General features: G+C 44.9%; 1 long non-coding RNA gene across 1 annotated transcript; it reads left to right on the top strand.

Annotated features, from left to right (window-relative positions):
* Window positions 1-12,139: 12,139 nt before the first annotated feature.
* On the top strand, window positions 12,140-14,340 carry LOC123127247 (uncharacterized). The gene is made up of 3 exons (XR_006462227.1): window positions 12,140-12,711; window positions 12,897-12,980; window positions 14,097-14,340. It is a non-coding gene; the product is annotated as an uncharacterized lncRNA (long non-coding RNA).
* The last annotated feature ends 5,307 nt before the right edge of the window (window positions 14,341-19,647 follow it).

A 19,647-nucleotide genomic window follows, 5' to 3' on the forward strand; every position in this document is an offset into this window, starting at 1 on the left:
CTCGGGAAAACACTTCAGTGTTGTCCGTAGCAGTGGGTGGGGACGCTGATACGTCCATTTTGTATCATGCTTTTATATCGATATTTATTGCATTATGGGGTGTTATAACACATTATGTCACAATACTTATGCCTATTCTCTCTTATTTTACAAGGTTTACATGAAAAGGGGGAATGCCGGCAGCTGGAATTCTAGGTTGGAAAAGGAGCGAATATTAGAGACCTATTCTGCACAACTCCAAAAGTCCTGAAACTTCACGGGAGCACGTTTAAGAATATATAAAAAATATTGGGCGAAGGAAGTACCAGAGGGGGGGCACCCACCATCCACGAGGGTGGGGGGCACGCCCTACCCCCTAGGCGCGCCCCCTACCTTGTGGGCCCCCTGGCAGGCCTCCGGTGCCCATCTTCTGCTATATGAGGTCCTTCATCTGAGAAAAAATCATAAGCAAGCTTTCAGGACGAAACTCCACCGCCACGAGGCGGAACCAATCTAGGGCTCCGGTAGAGTTGTTCTGCCGGGGAAACTTCCCTTTGGGAGGGGGAAATCATCACCATCGTCATCATCATCGATCCTCTCATCGGGAGGGGGTCAATCTCCATCAACATCTTCACCAGCACCATCTCATCTCAAACCCTAGTTCATCTCTTGTATCCAATCTTTGTCTCAAAACCTCAGATTGGTACCTGTGGGTTGCTAGTAGTGATGATTACTCCTTGTAGTTGATGCTAGTTGGTTTATTCGGTGGAAGATCATATGTTCAGATCCTTTATGCATATTAATACCCCTCTGGTTATGAACATGAATATGATTTGTGAGTAGTTACGTTTGTTCCTGACGACATGGGAGAAGTCTTGCTATAAGTAGTCATGTGAATTTGGTATTTGTTCGATATTTTGATGAGATGTATGTTGTCTTTCCTCTAGTGGTGTCATGTGAACATCGACTACATGACACTTCACCATTATTTAGGCCTAGAGGAATGCATTGGGAAGTAATAAGTAGATGATGGGATGCTAGAGTGACAGAAGCTTAAACCCTAGTTTATGTGTTGCTTCGTAAGGGGCCGATTTGGATCCATATGTTTCATGCTATGGTTAGGTTTACCTTAATACTTATTTTGTAGTTGCAGATGCTTGCAAGAGGGGTTAATCATAAGTGGGATGCTTGTCAAAGGAAGGGCGGTACCCAAGCACCGGTCCACCCACATATCAAATTATCAAAGTACCGAACGCGAATCATATGAACGTGATGAAAACTAGCTTGACGATAATTCCCATGTGTCCTCGGGAGCGCTTTCCTTTATATACGAATTTGTCCAGGCTTGTCCTTTGCTACAAAAATGATTGGGCCATATTGCTGCACCTTATTTACTTTTATTACTTATTACCCGTTACAAATTACCTTACCACAAAACTATCTGTTACCGATAATTTCAGTGCTTGCAGAGAATACCTTACCGAAAACTGCTTATCATTTCCTTCTGCTTCTCGTTGGGTTCGACACTCTTACTTATCGAAAGGACTATGATAGATCCCCTATACTTGAGGGTCACCAGATGCCAGCGGAGGTGACTTGCTCTCCATCATGTGTGAGCCCAGCTAATTCCCAGAAGACGATGATTGTCGGGGGAGATCGCGGGCCGGACTACAATACGTGATTCTGTGTGTTAGGATCACAAGGCATAAAGACGGATACATACATTATCCTTAAATACTTATGATTCGGCCAAAGGCTTCGGCCTAGGGTTCCATTCGGGGACGGCTTCGGTGTCCAATTCCGAATCGTCTGAAAGGGAGAGTTACCCCTTCTTGGACGCTTCCGCCTCTAGATCTGCGGAAGCTCCCATTTTCTTCTTCCCCTCCTTAGGGGGAGAATTGTTCTCCTCCACTTCCTCCTCGTCTTCATCGGGGGAGGGGAGAGCTTCGGTATCTTCGGATGATATGTCCGAAGTACCTTAGTGGCGAAGGCCACTTTGGGCCTCCTTGCTCTTCTTCTTGGCCTTCTTTTCCGGTGCCTGCTATGGCGCCAAAACCAGCATCTTCATCAGAAGAGGAATAGCTGGGTCTTCGGGTAGGGGAGTCGGACACTTGATCCGCTCTGCCTTCTTCGTCCAGCCCTGGGGGACAATGTGAAGGTTTATACTTACTCTTTGGATCCACAAATCAAAGATATGATTAGAAATCTGAAAAACTTACTAGAGTGGCTGGATGAGCGCAGTCGTGGCCGAGGTCTTCGGTCGTTGGCGGCCACGTCTTTTGGGTCTTAAAAAGCAGCTTCCATATATCTTCGTGCTCCGTGCCTAAGAACCGTTGCAAGGTCCGGGGACTTGCCGGATCAAACTCCCACATATGGAGAGTCCGGCGTTGGCAGGGGAGAATCCGGTGAAACAGCATCACCTGGATTACGCTAGCAAGGCTGGTGTTCTTCTCCACCGTGCTCTTAATGCGCTTTTGCAGCATCATCACCTCATCGGATGACACCCAATCTAGGCCCTTATTGAGCCATGTTGTGAGCCGCATTGGCGGACCGGTTTTGTGAAGGAAATATGCCCTAGAGGCAATAATAAAGTTATTATTTATTTCCTTATATCATGATAAAGTTTATTATTCATTCTAGAATTGTATTAACCGGAAACATGATACATGTGTGAATACATAGACAAAACAGAGTGTCACTAGTATGCCTCTTATTGACTAGCTCGTTGAATCAAAGATGGTTATGTTTCCTAACCATAGACAAAGAGTTGTCATCTGATTAACGGGATCACATCATTAGGAGAATAATGTGATTGACTTGACCCATTCCGTTAGCTTAGCATTTCATCATTTAGTTTGTTGCTATTGCTTTCTTCATGACTTATACATGTTCCTATGACTATGAGATTATGCAACTCCCATTTACCAGAGGAACACTTTGTGTGCTACCAAACGTCACAACGTAACTGGGTGATTATAAAGGTGCTCTACAGGTGTCTCCAAAGGTACTCGTTGGGTTGGCGTATTTCAAGATTAGGATTTGTCACTCCGATTGTCGAAGAGGTATCTCTGGGCCCACTTGGTAATACACATCACTCAAGCCTTGCAAGCATAGTAACTAATGAGTTAGTTGCGGGATTATGTATTACAGAACGAGTAAAGAGACCTGCCGGTAACGAGATTGAACTAGGTATTGAGATACCGATGATCGAATCTCGGGCAAGTAACATACCGATGACAAAGGGAACAACGTATGTTGTTATGCGGTTTGACCGATAAAGATCTTCATAGAATATGTAGGAGCCAATATGAGCATCCAGGTTCCGCTATTGGTTATTGACCGGAGACGTGTCCCGGTCATGTCTACATAGTTCTCGAACTCGTAGAGTCCGCACGCTTAAAGTTTGATGACGGTTATATTATGAGTTTATGTGTTTTGATGTACCGAAGGTAGTTCGGAGTCCGGATGTGATTACGGACATGACGAGGAGTCTCGAAATGGTCGAGACATGACAATTGATATATTGGACGACTATATTCGGACACCGGAATGGTTCCGGGGGTTATTGGATATATATCGGAGTATCGGGGGTTACCGGACCCCCCCCCCCCGGGGGGGGGGGGGTTATTGGGCCTCATGGGCCCGAAGTGGTGGAAGAGGAGAGGCAGCACGAGGTGGCTCGCAGCCCCCTTGCCCCAATCTGAATTGAGAAAGGGAAGGGGGCGGCGCCCCCCCTTCTCCTTCCTTCTCTCCACCTCCTCCTTCCCCTTCTCCTAGTTGGAATTGGAAAGGGGGGAAAACCTACTTGGAGTAGGAATGCCCCCCCTTGGGCGCGCCTCCTCCTCTTGGACGGCCCCCTCCTCCTCCCCCCTTTATATACGGAGGGGGGGCATCCCATAGACACGACAATTGATCTCTTAGATCTTTTAGCCGTGTGCGGTAACCCCCTCCACCATAATCCACCTCAGTCATATCGTAGCGGTGCTTAGGCGAAGCCCTGCGCCAGTAGAACATCATCATCGTCACCACGCCGTCGTGCTGACGGAACTCTCCCTCAAAGATTGGCTGGACCGAAGTTCGAGGGACGTCATTGAGTTGAACGTGTGTAGAACTCGGAGGTGCCGTGTGTTCGGTGCTTGATCGGTCGGATCGTGAAGATGTATGACTACATCAACCGCGTTGTGCTAACGCTTTCACTTTCGGTCTACGAGGGTACGTGGACACACTCTCCCCTCTCGTTGCTATGCATCACCATGATCTTGCATGTGCGTAGGAAAATTTTGAAATTACTACGTTTCGCAACAGTGGCATCCGAGCCAGGTTTTATGCGTTGATGTTATATGCACGAGTAGAACACAAGTGAGTTGTGGGAGATACAATTCATACTGCTTACCAGCATGTCATACTTTGGTTCGGCGGTATTGTTGGATGAAGCGGCCCGGACCGACATTACGCGTATGCTTACGCGAGACTGGTTCTACCGACGTGCTTTGCACACAGGTGGCTGGCGGGTGTCAGTTTCTCCAACTTTAGTTGAACTGAGTGTGGCTACGCCCAGTCCTTGAGAAGGTTAAAACAGCACTAACTTGACAAACTATCGTTGTGGTTTTGATGCATAGGTAAGAACGGTTCTTGCTCAGCCCGTAGCTGCCACGTAAAACTTGCAACAACAAAGTAGAGGACGTCTAACTTGTTTTTGCAGGGCATGTTGTGATGTCACATGGTCAAGGCATGATGCTATATTTTATTGTATGAGATGATCATGTTTTGCAACCAAGTTATCGGCAACTGGCAGGAGCCATATGGTTGTCGCTTTATTGTATGCAATGCAATCGCCCTATAATGCTTTACTTTATCACTAAGCGGTAGCGATAGTCGTAGAAGCATAAGCAGGCGAGACGACAACGATGCTACAATGGAGATCAAAGTGTCGCGCCGGTGACTATGGTGATCATGACTGTGCTTCGGAGATGAAGATCACAAGCACAAGATGATGATGGCCATATCATATCACTTATATTGATTGCATGTGATGTTTATCTTTTATGCATCTTATCTTGCTTTGATTGACGGTAGCATTATAAGATGATCTCTCACTAAATTATCAAGGTATAAGTGTTCTCTCCGAGTATGCACCGTTGCGAAAGTTCTTCGTGCTGAGACACCACGTGATGATCGCGTGTGATAGGCTCTACGTTCAAATACAACGGGTGCAAAACAGTTGCACACGCGGAATACTCAGGTTAAACTTGACGAGCCTAGCATATGCAGATATGGCCTCGGAACACTGAGACTGAAAGGTCAAGCGTGAACCATATAGTAGATATGATTAACATAGTGATGTTCACCATTGAAACTACTCCATCTCACGTGATGATCGGACATGGTTTAGTTGATTTGGATCACATGGTCAATTAGAGGATTAGAGGGATGTCTATCTAAGTGGGAATTCTTAAGTAATATGATTAATTGAACTTAAATTTATCATGAACTTAGTACCTGATAGTTTTTTGCTTGTCTATGTTGATTGTAGATAGATGGCTCGTGCTGTTATTCCATTGAATTTTAATGTGTTCCTTGAGAAAGCAAAGTTGAAAGATGATGGTAGAAATTACACGGACTGGGTCTGTAACTTGAGGATTATCCTCATTGCTACATAGAAGAATTACGTCCTGGAAGCACCGCTGGGTGCCAGGCCTGCTGCAGATGCTGCTAACAATGTTAAGAACGTTTGGCAGAGTAAAACTGATGACTACTCGATAGTTCAGTGTGCCATGCTTTACGGCTTAGAACCGGGACTTCAACGACATTTTGAACGTCATGGAGCATATGAGATGTTCCATGAGTTGAAGTTAATATTTCAAGCAAATGCCCGAATTGAGAGATATGAAGTCTCCAATTTAAACAAATAAAGAGGCTGGGCAACTCGCCATCCGGAGCGCCCCTCGATTGCATTGCTTGTTGGCCGTTCGATGATGGTCAACTGGGTCTCTGGCGCCCTGCCTCGCGTTCGATCTTCGTTCGCTGGGTCGTGTCCCATTTTCACTGCCTGGTCAAAATGCAAGGGTGAATGACCTGTGGGCTCATGGCAAGTGCGGATAGGCTGGGTCAAACTTTCCTGGGTGTTCGTGTGCCTCTCCCCGAGCGCCGCATTGCGTGTGCCGGGTGCTCCGCGTCGTGCGGCGGGGGCGAGCCGCAGTTATGCAGCATGGGCGAACCTGGTCCTGCGCCCGCGTATATGCTATCACGATGACGGGTGGGCCGGTGCTGCCCCTGTTCCCGCTCGTCTGTTGGACTGGCTACGCATCCCACGATGTAGGATGTAGGTTAGAGGTTTTTCGGGTCAACCGCTTTTGGCGGGACACTTCTGGCGCGTTGCCTGCGTCGTGCGTTGTGGGGCATAGCTGTGGAGTGGTCAGCCGATGCGTGTGCACCCGCCTCATCCGCCTGCCTTTGGTCAATCGTGATGACGGGTGGGCCAATGCCGCACCTGGTCCCGCTCGTCGGCGTCCTGGCTACGCGTTTTGCCGGGGTCATCACGTTGTCGTTTGTGGTCACGTGTGGGGTCCTAGCATGCAGGGTAATGCGTCGTGGCTCGTAGCTGGCCCCATTCGTTGGTCTCCTCTTTTGTTTCGTTTGGAGAGAAAGAGAGAGGGGTTGACTGACCGATGCATGGATGTGTACGTGGGGTAGCTGACTGATGCATAGTGCTCCTACGTCATGCTGCGTACGAGATGTGCTGCCGCATACACACCCGCCGCTGCCTTTCCGTGCAATGACCGGTGGGCCACCTTGGATGATGGTCCTACGCGTCTGTGGGTTGATTTTTTGTCTGTTCGTGTCGTTGAGTTTCGTCTGCGGCCGGAGTGAGTCGGGTCATGCGTCGTGCTCTGGCTGACTCCTCACTCATGCGCCATGCCCGGTGACCCCGGTCTTGCGGCTGGGTGTGGGTGTTCGCTTTTGCTGCAGCGCAGCCGGTAGTGTTCCCTCACATCTCGAGACCTGCATCCCGTCCTTCTCTATCCTCCTCCTTTCTCCTTGTCAGCCATCAATCCGCCTCCTCGCTGCTCCGTTTACTCCACCGATTTCTCTCTGGCTGATGGCCTCCCAGCCCCCCCACCTCACAATGGCATTTCCTGAGGAGCAGCGCAAGCGAGGCCAACAGGCGGAAGGAGCGGATCGTGGCCAAGCACGCTGGATCGTCATCTGCTTTGGCACCTTTCGGATCCGCGCTGCTGCGTGCGATGGTTCTAAATCAGTGCAGGTCGTCGCCGCGGGATAGTAGGGCCGGCGGATTCTTCGCATCGGGGGCCGGCTGGCAGGGGAGGGTCAGGAGGCCGGCATGACTTGCTAACGAGCAGAGGTCAGCCGCGCTCTCGCTTTGACCGTTTGCTCTCTCTCTCTCTCTGTCTCTCTCTCTCTCTCTCTCTTCGATTGTGTCAGGACCCCGGTTCTAAGTCACACCAATCTAGCCTGTAACACCTCATATCACTTTGCGGCCTCACGCACGGTATTCCCACGGGTGTCGCCTTACCATGGCCCGGGACCATTTGCGTCTTTTGGCTCACGTATATGATAGTGTCGCTAGCATCCATATGACAAAGAACCCGAGCCGACGTGACTAGTCGTGAACCCAAAGTGGCACTAACTTACGGGGACAGGCATACATGAATCAACATCTAGCATGTCGGTCAGCAGCGTGCGAATCTAGGCTGTAGCATTGGGCTAACAAGACTCCGGGAACCCGGGCTATAGCAGGCTAGGCAGGACTCCGGATGTCACCGCGTGACATTTCCCCGAAGGGACAGACATGGGAACGAAGTGAATCACATGCCGGCCAGTCTAAGTGTTCCGGAGCAGTAGTGCTGGGCTAGCAGGACTCCGGTGAACCGGGCTGTAGCGGACTACTATGGCTCATGGAAGCACAAGACTACATTTCCCCATAAGAGAGGCTACCAAGGATGAACAACTAGGTTGTCGGATCCCACACATACCAAGCATTTCAATCATACACACAATATGCTCGATATGTGTAAATACAACATGGCATCACAACATAACTCTACGACTCAAGTATTTATTCATTAGGCTCCGAAGAGCGAGATAACACAAACATGGGTCTCATGACCCAACATTCAGAGCATACAAGTCAAAGCACATGCGGAAGCTTAACATGTCTGAGTATAGACTTCTACAAATGAAAAAGGCTGAGAAGCCTGACTATCTACCAGATCCCACCGAGGGCACAAGATCGTAGCTGAGCTATCAAGCTAAACGTCGAAGTCCACGTGGAACTACTAGACTGAAGTCTCTCTACAAAACATAAAATAAGCAAACGTGAGTACAAATGTACCCAGCAAGACTTACATCAGAACTATCTACATATGCATCGGTATCAACAAAGGGGTGGTGGAGTTTAACTGCAGCAAGCCAGCTTTGACTCGGTGGCTATCCTGAACTACGATTGCAAGTAACTCTTTTGAGGTGGCGCACACGAGTCCATATATTCACCATACCAATACGCCATCCATAGCACTCACGCTTATCTTGCGCATTTTAGAGTATCCACTTTCACTTGTCTATGAACTATGCAAGGGGTCCAAGTTTCCATATCCGAGGAATCCGGCTATTCGAATAGATAATGATAACCCTGCAGGGGTGTACTTCTTCACACACGCTCTCGCCACTTATCGCCCTGTACACGTCATGTACCTCGGTAACCTTCAAGCGAAAGCCGGGCGAGAGTGTCGGCCACGACCTGACTAACCACACAAGTCTCTTGTCCAGGTTTATCGCCTATTCGGGTTCCATCCGAGAGGAGATCCGGCCGGGATGTCGCTCACGGCCCCAAACGATGTGTGCAGGGTTCCCAAGCCCACCATCCGGGTGCCACTTGGTACACCGTGCCACTGTGCCTAATCTGTCCCAAGCCCACCTGTACCGGGTGCCACTTGGTAGACTACTAACACTACCTACAAACACCAGAAACTAGTTGCAACTCCTGGACAGATATCGAGTTGATTAATAAGTCGAGAGGGCTCGAGTTACCGAAACCCAATGTGTGGTAGTAACTGTTCATGGATCACAAACACAGAACTCAGTTCCTGAGGACGGCTGCAATGAGACAACCCACCATGTACTCCTACATGGCCTCTCACCGCTACCTTTACCAAATCGTGTTCACACACTTAGCTCTCAACGGTAGGACATGTTCACCACGTTCCAATTCATTCCCGATGAATCAGACCTGACTCAACTCTAAGCAGCAGCAGGCATGACAACAAGCATGAATGAGTAGGCACATCAGGGCTCAAACAATTCCTACTCATGCTAGTGGGTTTCATCTATTTACTGTGGCAATGATAGGTCATGTAGAGGAAAGGGGTTCAGCTACCGCAGCATGTAACAGTTGAAATGGTGTTGTCCTAATGCAGTAAAAGAGAGCAGGAGCGAGAGAGTGGAATTGTATCGGAATGAACAAGGGGGTTTTGCCTGCCTGGCACTTCTGAAGATATTATAGCTCTTCATCGGTGTCATCGAACTCATCGTCGTAAGCACGTCTATCGAGAGGGGACGAATACCGGCAACAGAGAAGGAGAGCACAATCAATGCAATGCACAATACGATGCATGATCATGAAATGTCAATATGCTGTGTTTTGTCCTAATGCAACTAGCAACACAATTAAGTGTAGTTGGTTTGAACCCAAGGTTCAAATTCAAACTCCACATATGGTTATTTAAATGCCATTCATTTGATTTATCCTAAACATTAGCCAAAAGTTGTTCTAACATGCATGAAAATGGTACAGATGGATAGATTGGATTTTTCTGATAATTTTTCATATATAAATTATTTCATTTGGAGTTATAGATAATTTTCTATGATTTTTAGAAGTTTTGGGCATTTTCTGGAATTTCCTGAATAAACTTAAATCCAAAAAATGATTTATAGCGTCAGCATGATGTCAGCACTGTGTCAGCGAGTCAACGGGCCAGCCAGGGTCAAATCTGACCAGCGAGGCCCGCTGGTCAGTGATATAGAGGTTAATCCCGCGTTGACTTGTACTTTGACCCGCTATGGGGCCCGCAGTCAGTGTCTAGAGGTGGTCCAGCTGGTGTGGATTAGTGCTAATGACCTCGCCACGTCGGCTGTCACCGGAGTTCGGCCGGCGACGACCAATACCGCGGCGGCAGCTCGCCCGACCTGCGCTACGAGCGGCGGCTGGACGCGCGGAGACCACAGGGGCGTAGCCAGGGCTCGCCCGCATCCAGGGGAGCAGGTGGAAGGCGGCGGGGACGCCGGAGCAGAGCTTGCGGTGGCGGCCGGAGTTCGGGTGAGCTCGGAATCGACGCGGTAGGGCACGGAAAGAGCCAAAACTGGGTGTGTTCGACTCCTGGGGGTGCACTGAATGCAGTGGTGAGCTCATACGTGTGCTTGCACGGCCGTAGCCACGAAGGCGACCTGGCCGGTGGTGAGGTGCTCTCGGCTCCGGTGAAAACGGCAGCTACATGGAGAAATCGATGCGGGAAGGAGGGGGTTCGGTCCGTGAACTCACAGAGAAGACGATGGGATGATCAGCATGCTCGGGGGAGGCCTGGAGGCGACGAGACGGGGGCGGCGATCTCGGCTAGCCGTGGTTGAAGATGATGTTGAGGGCGTCGCTTCGGGTCTCTCCTGGTCACGTGACTCGGCAAGGAGGACAGCGAGGTTGCTGCGGAGCTCACGGTCACGTCGGCGGGGTGAGGAGACTACGGTGGGCGCGTCGAACGGCATCGGTGGCGATGGTGGCGCTCGGGCAGCAGCGGGGAAGAGAGCAGAGGAGGAGAGGGGCGACCAGAGGGGATGGGAGTTGACGAGGGGGTCGGGGGGTGCGTGGCAACGCCTAGGCGCGTCGGGGCAGCGGCGGGAAGCAGGAGGTGGCGGGGCGCGTGCTCGCGCGGGGCGGCCACGCGCGCGCTGTCCTCCTGGCGGGAGGTAGGTGGTGACTGGCAGAGGCCAGTGGGTTGGGCCTCTACTGGGCCGCCAGGTAAGCCCAGGTGAGGTTCCTCTCTCTCTTTCATTTCTTGTCTGTTTCCTATTTTCTGTAATTTGTTTGATTTGATTTGAAGCATCAAATCATTTAGAACTTTCTGTAAATTTTTATGTGAGCTCAGGAAACTTGTCCAAGGCCACATGCAAACTTACAAAAATTATTTGAACGTTATCTCTTATATAACAGAAATAAGTCCAACTCAAATATGTTATTAATTTAATTCAAAGGCCCAAAATAAATATTTTAAAGCCTCCAAAAATATTGGTTTGAATTTTATTCTTGCCAATATTTTTCAAGGTTTAGCAGGAACATTTTCTTGGGCTTCTTTGAGAAGATTTTAATGTTGATCATTTTTAAAAGGTTTCTGAGGCTTTGAAAATTCCTCAATTCAAATTTCACTTGAATTTAAACATGATGCAACACATGACTAGCTAGCTCAGAGCATACTAGAACTAGGGATGTGACAGATTGGATTGCCTCTCCTTCACCGGTGGTGTGCTCTTGTCGGCTGCAATGTCATCCATACTCTGGACGGGACTGCTGGTTGAGATTCGTTCTCCTTTCCTGATCTTGCCGTGTACCCTTGTTTTTCTATGCCCTGCTGATTTTGTGTTCTTCCTTGTATCCGCGTCGTGCGCAGGTTGATTATCTTGCCATCCTCTCCTGCGTCCACTGTCGCGCCATTATGCCTTCGGCGATTAATTGAGGTGACACCACTCTCCATTTTCTTTTCTACAAGATGTTTGATGAAATGCATATTTGTTAACCTTTTTTGTGTGTTCAGTTCATCTTGCTTGTTGTTCATCCTTGGCCTTATTGTCCGTCTTTCCTCCTTTTCTAGCCTACTTCTCCTTTCCAGATCGGGTAAATGGACTGCTCTTTTGCTTGTCTGTGGATGACTATTCTTTTACCTCAATGCACCTATCCACGTCATGCGTGTGCTTTGACTACTTCATCTCCGTTTATTTAGCTGGTTCTAGGATCTCCTTTGTTGCTGCATCTTGATCTCCTGCTTTGCTGTAACTATGTTCTGCTGCTTGATGTTTGCTTCCTTTCTTTCTAGCTACATGCTTATTCTTTCTAGCCACATGCATGTTTTCCTTTTGCTATGGGAAATAGTTCAGTTATATTTATCAGTAGCATCTCTATGTTTATAGATACATACTAGGTATGTGCTTCTTTAGTGTGGCCTTCTCTTTTTTATGCAAGAAGTGTGCCTTCTCTAATCTGACAATCATCTTATTTGTTGTTCTAAATAATTACTGCAGGATGGAGCAGCAGGCTTAGATGAAATCTACTGCCAATTTCTATTGGTTGCGGCATCTTCCGCTGAGTAACTCTACAAAACAGCCTGCTAGCATTGATTCTTGCAATAAAAAAAATAAGTCTGGCATCATTCATAAAAAGCTTATAGACTTAGATAATTTCTTAGTCCTGCACTGGTTCTCACCAGTGAGATTGTAGATGTGGTATTTTGAGAATACCAGTGTAATTCACTGGTCCAAAAGCTCCATTTCTTAATGTGTTTTTGCAGAATGCTACCAGTAATGTTTTTCTTTTCCTTAATGTACAAACGTATCTATTAGATATGATTTTGGATCTGAACTTTTCCCTGTCTGCAGCTCACATTGTGGTATGGTCATGGTACAGCAAAAGGAAAAGATGTTTAAACTTTTTTTGGGCGTCATACATGAAAAGTACCTTTATTTCCATTGAGCTTAATTACTAAGAAAATGTTACCACTATTTCCTTACTAATAAACCTAAATGTTCTAAAAGTTCGGTCTCTTGCTCTCTTTGCTTATGAATCGGACACTTTCCCTTTCTTTAGTCCTTACACGGTTCCACCTCGCTTTGACTTCATACTTTGATGGTGTTTGTAGGTATGAAGAGTGGTCATAATGTTACTTAAAGGAGGCCTCAACTTGCACCAAATACATTGGCATGTGCAACAGCAACTTATGTAGGTGAGTAGGTATTTATGCTTAGTTTTGACTTGAGTACAAAAAAGAGCTTGCTGACATATACAAGAGAATAGGCTACCCATTCTTGAATTGAATCAGATTGGTAGACTAAACCATAGTGGTGTACTCTTTGCTGCTGAGTTATTACAATCCAACTGAAAATAAGGGGAAAACAAACATGATCCTGCCATTTAAATTATCTCATATTTGTGGAGAAAAGTTGCACAGTTAGCTATTGCAAAATACCATCGACCCAGTTTTTGTTCAATAGACGTCCCTTCTTTGAATGTAGCTTGAACCTACGCAAGGGCATGGTAGCATGCTCATTTTTTTTACTAAGGTGGTTACACTTTCCTACTTTTTGCTGAAAGAGAGTCAATTCAGTCATGAGCTATAGCGGCGTTTCTGTTTACTGAATTTCGTTTTGCAGTTCCCTTCTCTTGAATGTTTATTCAAATGTTCCTAATGTTTTTTTCAGGTTTCTAAAAACTAATAAATGCTGCTCTCAAATCTGTTAGGAGGCTGAAGGTAGTAGCTTACTGAACTCTCATTTCCGGAAAAATCTGGAGATGTCTTGGTATGGAGTTTCATGATCAACTTGCTCCGGCATAGTTAGTCTTTCTAGACTAATTGTTTGTCAGTATCTATTCTATACATGTGTTTGACTGGTTGTGCAAACATGCATGCATTGTTCTGTGTGGAAATTGCTTTACCCGGTCTATTCTATAGCAATGTTTCCAGTGGCTGTTTAGCACATATATTTAGATAGTTGCATACGCATGCTTGGTTCTGCCAGAAAATTATCTTCCCTGATATGTTTTCAGATGCTATTTGGTATACATGTTTGTCTTTGTCATCTTTATGTTGAGTTGTGGGTTCCAAAGGTATTTATGATGATCGTTTGCATGGTGGATCATGTCAGCGATGTGCGTTGCATATTCATGATTCAAACTCTTTGTTGGGTATATATCTATATGAAGTTGTTTCTGAATGGCCCATGATTCGTTTTTTATTAGTATTTTAGTTTAAGCATTTCTCCAGACAATCTTGATATCCAGCTGTATATATCCAGTCATGTTTTTTTACTCTGACCGATTTCTTTTTTGTTTTGTTTTACAGTTTGTACAATCTCTAAAGATGGTGCTCCATTGTTCTGTTAATCAAGATTTGTTCCCTCCTTTCTTACTAGCTGATACATGATGACCGTTTGCATGGGGGGTTATGTTAACTATATTCTATTCATGATTCAAATTGTTTGTTAGGTAATTTAGTTTAGACATTGTGTCCTGAGAATCTTGATATCTAGCTGTATCGGTATAGTATAGTTTGTGATTTTTCCCTCTGAATTTATATATCCACTCAGGTTGGGATGGGTTATGAGTATTCTTAGTGTGGAAACAGCGGCAGTGCTGCACTTTCATCAGATGATGATATGCCAACCTTGCGCCATTTGGCTCTATGTTACCCGAATAAGATAACAAAATACACATGCTCAAGTATATATTTTCAAAGATGAATTATCCTTCATTTTCCATTTTAAATGGTTTGAATAAGTATCCTATAAGTGGCTGCTAAATCTTAGTTCTACCAACGAAGTCAAATATTTTTCATCTTAAATCGCTTCCTCAAGAATAAAGTTATTGAGAAAATGCAAATATTTTCGACGCGCACATGGTTTCAAATGGGTCTCTGCGCCATTTGGCGTCTATGGGCTGGATTCACTTGGACTGGCAGCCCTAAAAAATTAGGATTTGTAAAAAAGATGGGCTTAAATGCTACATAATTAATGAATAAAAATTGAAGAAAAATATGGATCTCTGTTACCCATATAACATAACAAATTATGCATGCAAGTTTAGATTTTGAAAGACAAACCTCAATGTAAAGGTTCACAATTCATGCCCTATGCTTGCTCAAACATAAAATTATGAACAAATATTCTCAAACGCGCACATGGTATTAAATGGGATTATGTGCCATTTGGGGCAAGAGTCATATTTTCAGACCAACATGGTTTTCGGTGGGACTTTGTGTTGCCAAATTTAAATGTGTGTGTGCATATAATTGTAGACAACAAGCCACAATTATTTATTATTATTATTATTATTATTATAGAGCGTTAAATTTTATTACCATATGTGCTTGCCCACAACAAAACCAACTAAATTATGGATTCAGCGGGTCTCTGCGCCACTTGGTAAAAATCGCCACAAAAAGAGGGGAGAAGTATAATCTGGATAAATGAGAACTAAATCCATGCATACAAAGAAATCCGACATAGTAATAGGAAAGGAGAAATCTCACTAGTTGGGTACCTCTCTGCCGGAAACGTCTCTCTCGCCAAAATGAGCCATCAAGGAAGAAAAAGGGATAAATAGGCAGATAGATGCAGTTGCTGCCGCTTCATATTCTACTCCGGACGGGACGCCCAGAGAATTGTTCATGGGTCTGACTAGGTAGCATATGGGCCTTTCAAATACCTATGCCTCCATATGCACAACAAAGGGAGGGTTTTTTCATGCATATGGAAAATAAAAGTTTTGCACAAACACTGCTAAAAATACCTCCTTAATTGGTTTATACATGTTGTAAAAATATGTTTTTTCTCATACATGAGGCTCAGATTTCTCAGCGTAATAAACAGATTTTCAATATAGCATGATTTAAACATGGGCTTACTACTATCAAAATGGAATATGTTCTTACTAAAGGAAACTATTTTCATCGCTATCATGGCTTTAGCGGGTCTCTGCGCCATTTGGCGCAATGGGTTTGGGGTGTGTACGATGCGTGCGAGTGAGCTCACCTTCAAAATGTAGGGGAGATGCAAGATCGAGATAAATGGAAAGTAAATCCATGCATGCAGCCAAATCCGAAATCAAAAGAGGCAAGAAATCACACCGGTCGGCGGTTGAGGAAACGCCTCTGTCACGCAGCTGAGGAACTGAGAGAGAAAGGAAAGGGATAGACAGTCTCCGCTCGATCCGCCCCCTGCCGCTTCATATTCTGCTCCCCACGGGCCACAAGCATCTCTCTACGTGGGTTGTGCTAAATAGCATATGGGCTATCCTAATACCTCCTGATGCCTATATCTCCGTATATGCACAGCAAAGAGATGTTTTTTTTCCTAGGTTTCTTATCTTTTTTCCTTTTTGCATGAAAAAGATGCATAGCCAGGTTTCTCACCATGATAACCATGTTTTCAAGCTAAACCTATTCATGTCACACAAATATTTTGTTTTTCCAAACCCATTGCCAAAAAAACACAACCATGCCAACTTTACTCTCTCATCATAGTGACCATATTTCCAAACTGAACATATTCATATTATGCAATTTCCCTTTTCCCAAGCTATTATTTCACAACATAATAAACATGTTTAAAAAATAGCATGATTTAGCAGAAGGTCCTTGCGGCATGAAACTATTTTCATCGATAGCATGTCTTCAGCGAGTCTCAGCGCCAGTTGGCGCAACGGGTCAACTAGTAAGTTCTATAGCTGCAAGATGGAGGAGAATAGTTCTGTCAGTGAACATATACTCAAAATGTCTGGGTATCATAATCATTTGACTCAACTAGGAGTTAATCTTCTTGTTGACAGTGTCATTGACAGAGTTCTTTAATCACTGCCACCAAGCTACAAAAGCTTCGTGATGAACTATAATATGCAAGGGATGGATAATACAATTCCCGAGCTCTTCGCAGTGCTAAAGGTTGCGGAGGTAGAAATCAAAAAGGAGCATCAAGTGTTGATGGTAAACAAGACCACTAGTTTCAAGAAAAAGGGTAAAGGAAAGAAGAAGGAGAACTTCAAGAAGAATGGCAAACAAGTTGCTGCTCAAGAGAAGAAACCCAAGTCTGGTCCTAAGCCTGAAACTGAGTGCTTCTACTGCAAACAGACTGGTCACTGGAAGAGGAACTTCCCCAAGTACTTGGCGGATAAGAAGGATGACAAGGTGAACAAAGGTATATGTGATATATATGTTATTGATGTGTACCACACTAATGCTCGCAGTAGCACCTGGGTATTTGATATTGGTTCTGTTGCTAATATTTGCAACTCGAAACATGGACTACGGATTAAGCGAAGATTGTCTAAGGAAAGGTGACGATGCGTGTGGGAAATGGTTCCAAAGTTGATGTGATCGCAGTCGGCACGCTACCTCTACATCTACCTTCGGGATTAGTTTTAGACCTGAATAATTGTTATTTGGTGCCAGCGTTGAGCACGAACATTATATCTGGATCTTGTTTGATGTGAGACGGTTAATCATTTAAATCAGAGAATAATGGTTGTTCTATTTATATGAGTAATATCTTTTATGGTCATGCACCCTTAAAGAGTGGTCTATTCTTATTGAATCTCGATAGTAGTGATACACATATTCATAATATTGAAGCCAAAAGATGCAGAGTTAATAATGATAGTGCAACTTATTTGTGGCACTGCCGTTTAGGTCATATTGGTGTAAAGTGCATGAAGAAACTCCATACTGATGGACTTTTGGAACCACTTGATTAGGAATCACTTGGTACTTGCGAACCGTGCCTCATGGGCAAGATGACTAAAACGCCATTCTCCGGAACTATGGAGCAAGCAACAGATTTGTTGGAAATCATACATATAGATGCATGTGGTCTGATGAATGTTGAGGCTCGCGGCGGGTATCATTATTTTCTCACATTCACAGATGATTTAAGCAGATATGGGTATATCTACTTAATGAAACATAAATTTGAAACATTTGAAAAGTTCAAAGAATTTCAGAGTGAAGTTGAAAATCATCGTAACAAGAAAATAAAGTTTCTACAATCTGATCGTGGAGGAGAATATTTGAGTTACGAGTTTGGTCTTCATTTGAAACAATGAGGAATAGTTTTGCAACTCGCGCCACCCCGAACACCACAGCGTAATGGTGTGTCCAAACGTCGTAATCGTACTTTACTAGATATGGTGCGATCTATGATGTTTCTTACTGATTTACCGCTATCATTTTGGGGTTATGCTTTAGAGACGGCTGCATTCACGTTAAATAGGGCACCATCGAAATCCGTTGAGACGACGCCTTATGAACTATGGTTTAGCAAGAAACCAAAGTTGTCGTTTCTTAAAGTTTGGGGTTGCGATGCTTATGTGAAAAAACTTCAACCTGATAAGCTCGAACCCAAATCGGAGAAATGTGTCTTCATAGGATACCCAAAGGAAACTGTTGGGTACACCTTATATCATAGTTCTCAAGGCAAAAACATTTGTTGCTAAATTTGGATCCTTTCTAGAGAAGGAGTTTCTCTCGAAAGAAGTGAGTGGGAGGAAAGTAGAACTTGATGAGGTAACTGTACCTGCTCCCTTATTGGAAACTAGTTCATCACAGAAACCGGTTCCTGTGACACCTACACCAATTAGTGAGGAAGTTAATGATGATGATCATGAAACTTCAGATCAAGTTGTTACTGAACGTCGTAGGTCAAACAGAGTAAGATCCGTACCAGAGTGGTATGGTAATCCTGTTCTGGAGGTTATGTTTCTAGACCATGACGAATCTACGAACTATGAAGAAGCGATGGTGGGCCCAGATTTTGCAAAATGGCTTGAGGCCATGAAATCTGAGATGGGATCCATGTATGAGAACAAAGTGTGGACTTTGGTTGACTTGCCCGTTGATCTGCAAGCCATTGAAAATAAATGGATCTTCAAGGAGAAGACTGACGCTGACGGTGATATTACTGTCTATAAAGCTCGACTTGTTGCAAAAGGTTTTCGACAAGTTCAAGGGATTGACTAGATGAGACTTTCTCACCCATAGTGATGCTTAAGTCTGTCCGAATCATGTTAGCAATTGCTGCATTTTATGATTATGAAATTTGGAAAATGGATGTCAAAACTGCATTCCTGAATGGATTTCTGGAAGAAGAGTTGTATATGATGCAACCGGAAGGTTTTGTCGATTCAAAGGGAGCTAACAAAGTGTGCAAGCTCCAGCGATCCATTTATGGACTGGTGCAAGCCTCTCGGAGTTGGAATAAACGTTTTGATAGTGTGATCAAAGCATATGGTTTTATACAGACTTTTGGAGAAGCCTGTATTTACAAGAAATTGAGTGGGAGCTCTGTAGCATTTCTGATATTATATGTGGATGACATATTGTTGATTGGAAATGATATAGAATTTCTGGATAGCATAAAAGGATATTTGAATAAGAGTTTTTCAATGAAAGACCTCGGTGAAGCTGCTTATATATTGGGCATCAAGATCTATAGAGATAGATCGAGACACTTAATTGGACTTTCACAAAGCACATATCTTGACAAAGTTTTGAAGAAGTTCAAAATGGATCAAGCAAAGAAAGGGTTCTTACCTGTGTTACAAGGTGTGAAGTTGAGTAAGACTCAATGCCCGACCACTGTAGAAGATAGAGAGAAAATGGAAGATGTTCCCTATGCTTCAGCCATAGGCTCTATCATGTATGCAATGTTGTGTACCAGACCTGATGTGTGCCTTGCTATTAGTTTAGCAGGGAGGTACCAAACTAATCCAGGAGTGGATCACTGGACAATGGTCAAGAACATCCTGAAATACCTGAAAAGGACAAAGGATATGTTTCTCATTTATGGAGGTGACAAAGAGCTCGTCGTAAATGGTTACGTCGATGCAAGCTTTGACACTGATCC

The sequence above is a fragment of the Triticum aestivum genome, chromosome 1A (genome assembly GCF_018294505.1).
Source record: "Triticum aestivum cultivar Chinese Spring chromosome 1A, IWGSC CS RefSeq v2.1, whole genome shotgun sequence".
NCBI lineage: Eukaryota > Viridiplantae > Streptophyta > Magnoliopsida > Poales > Poaceae > Triticum > Triticum aestivum.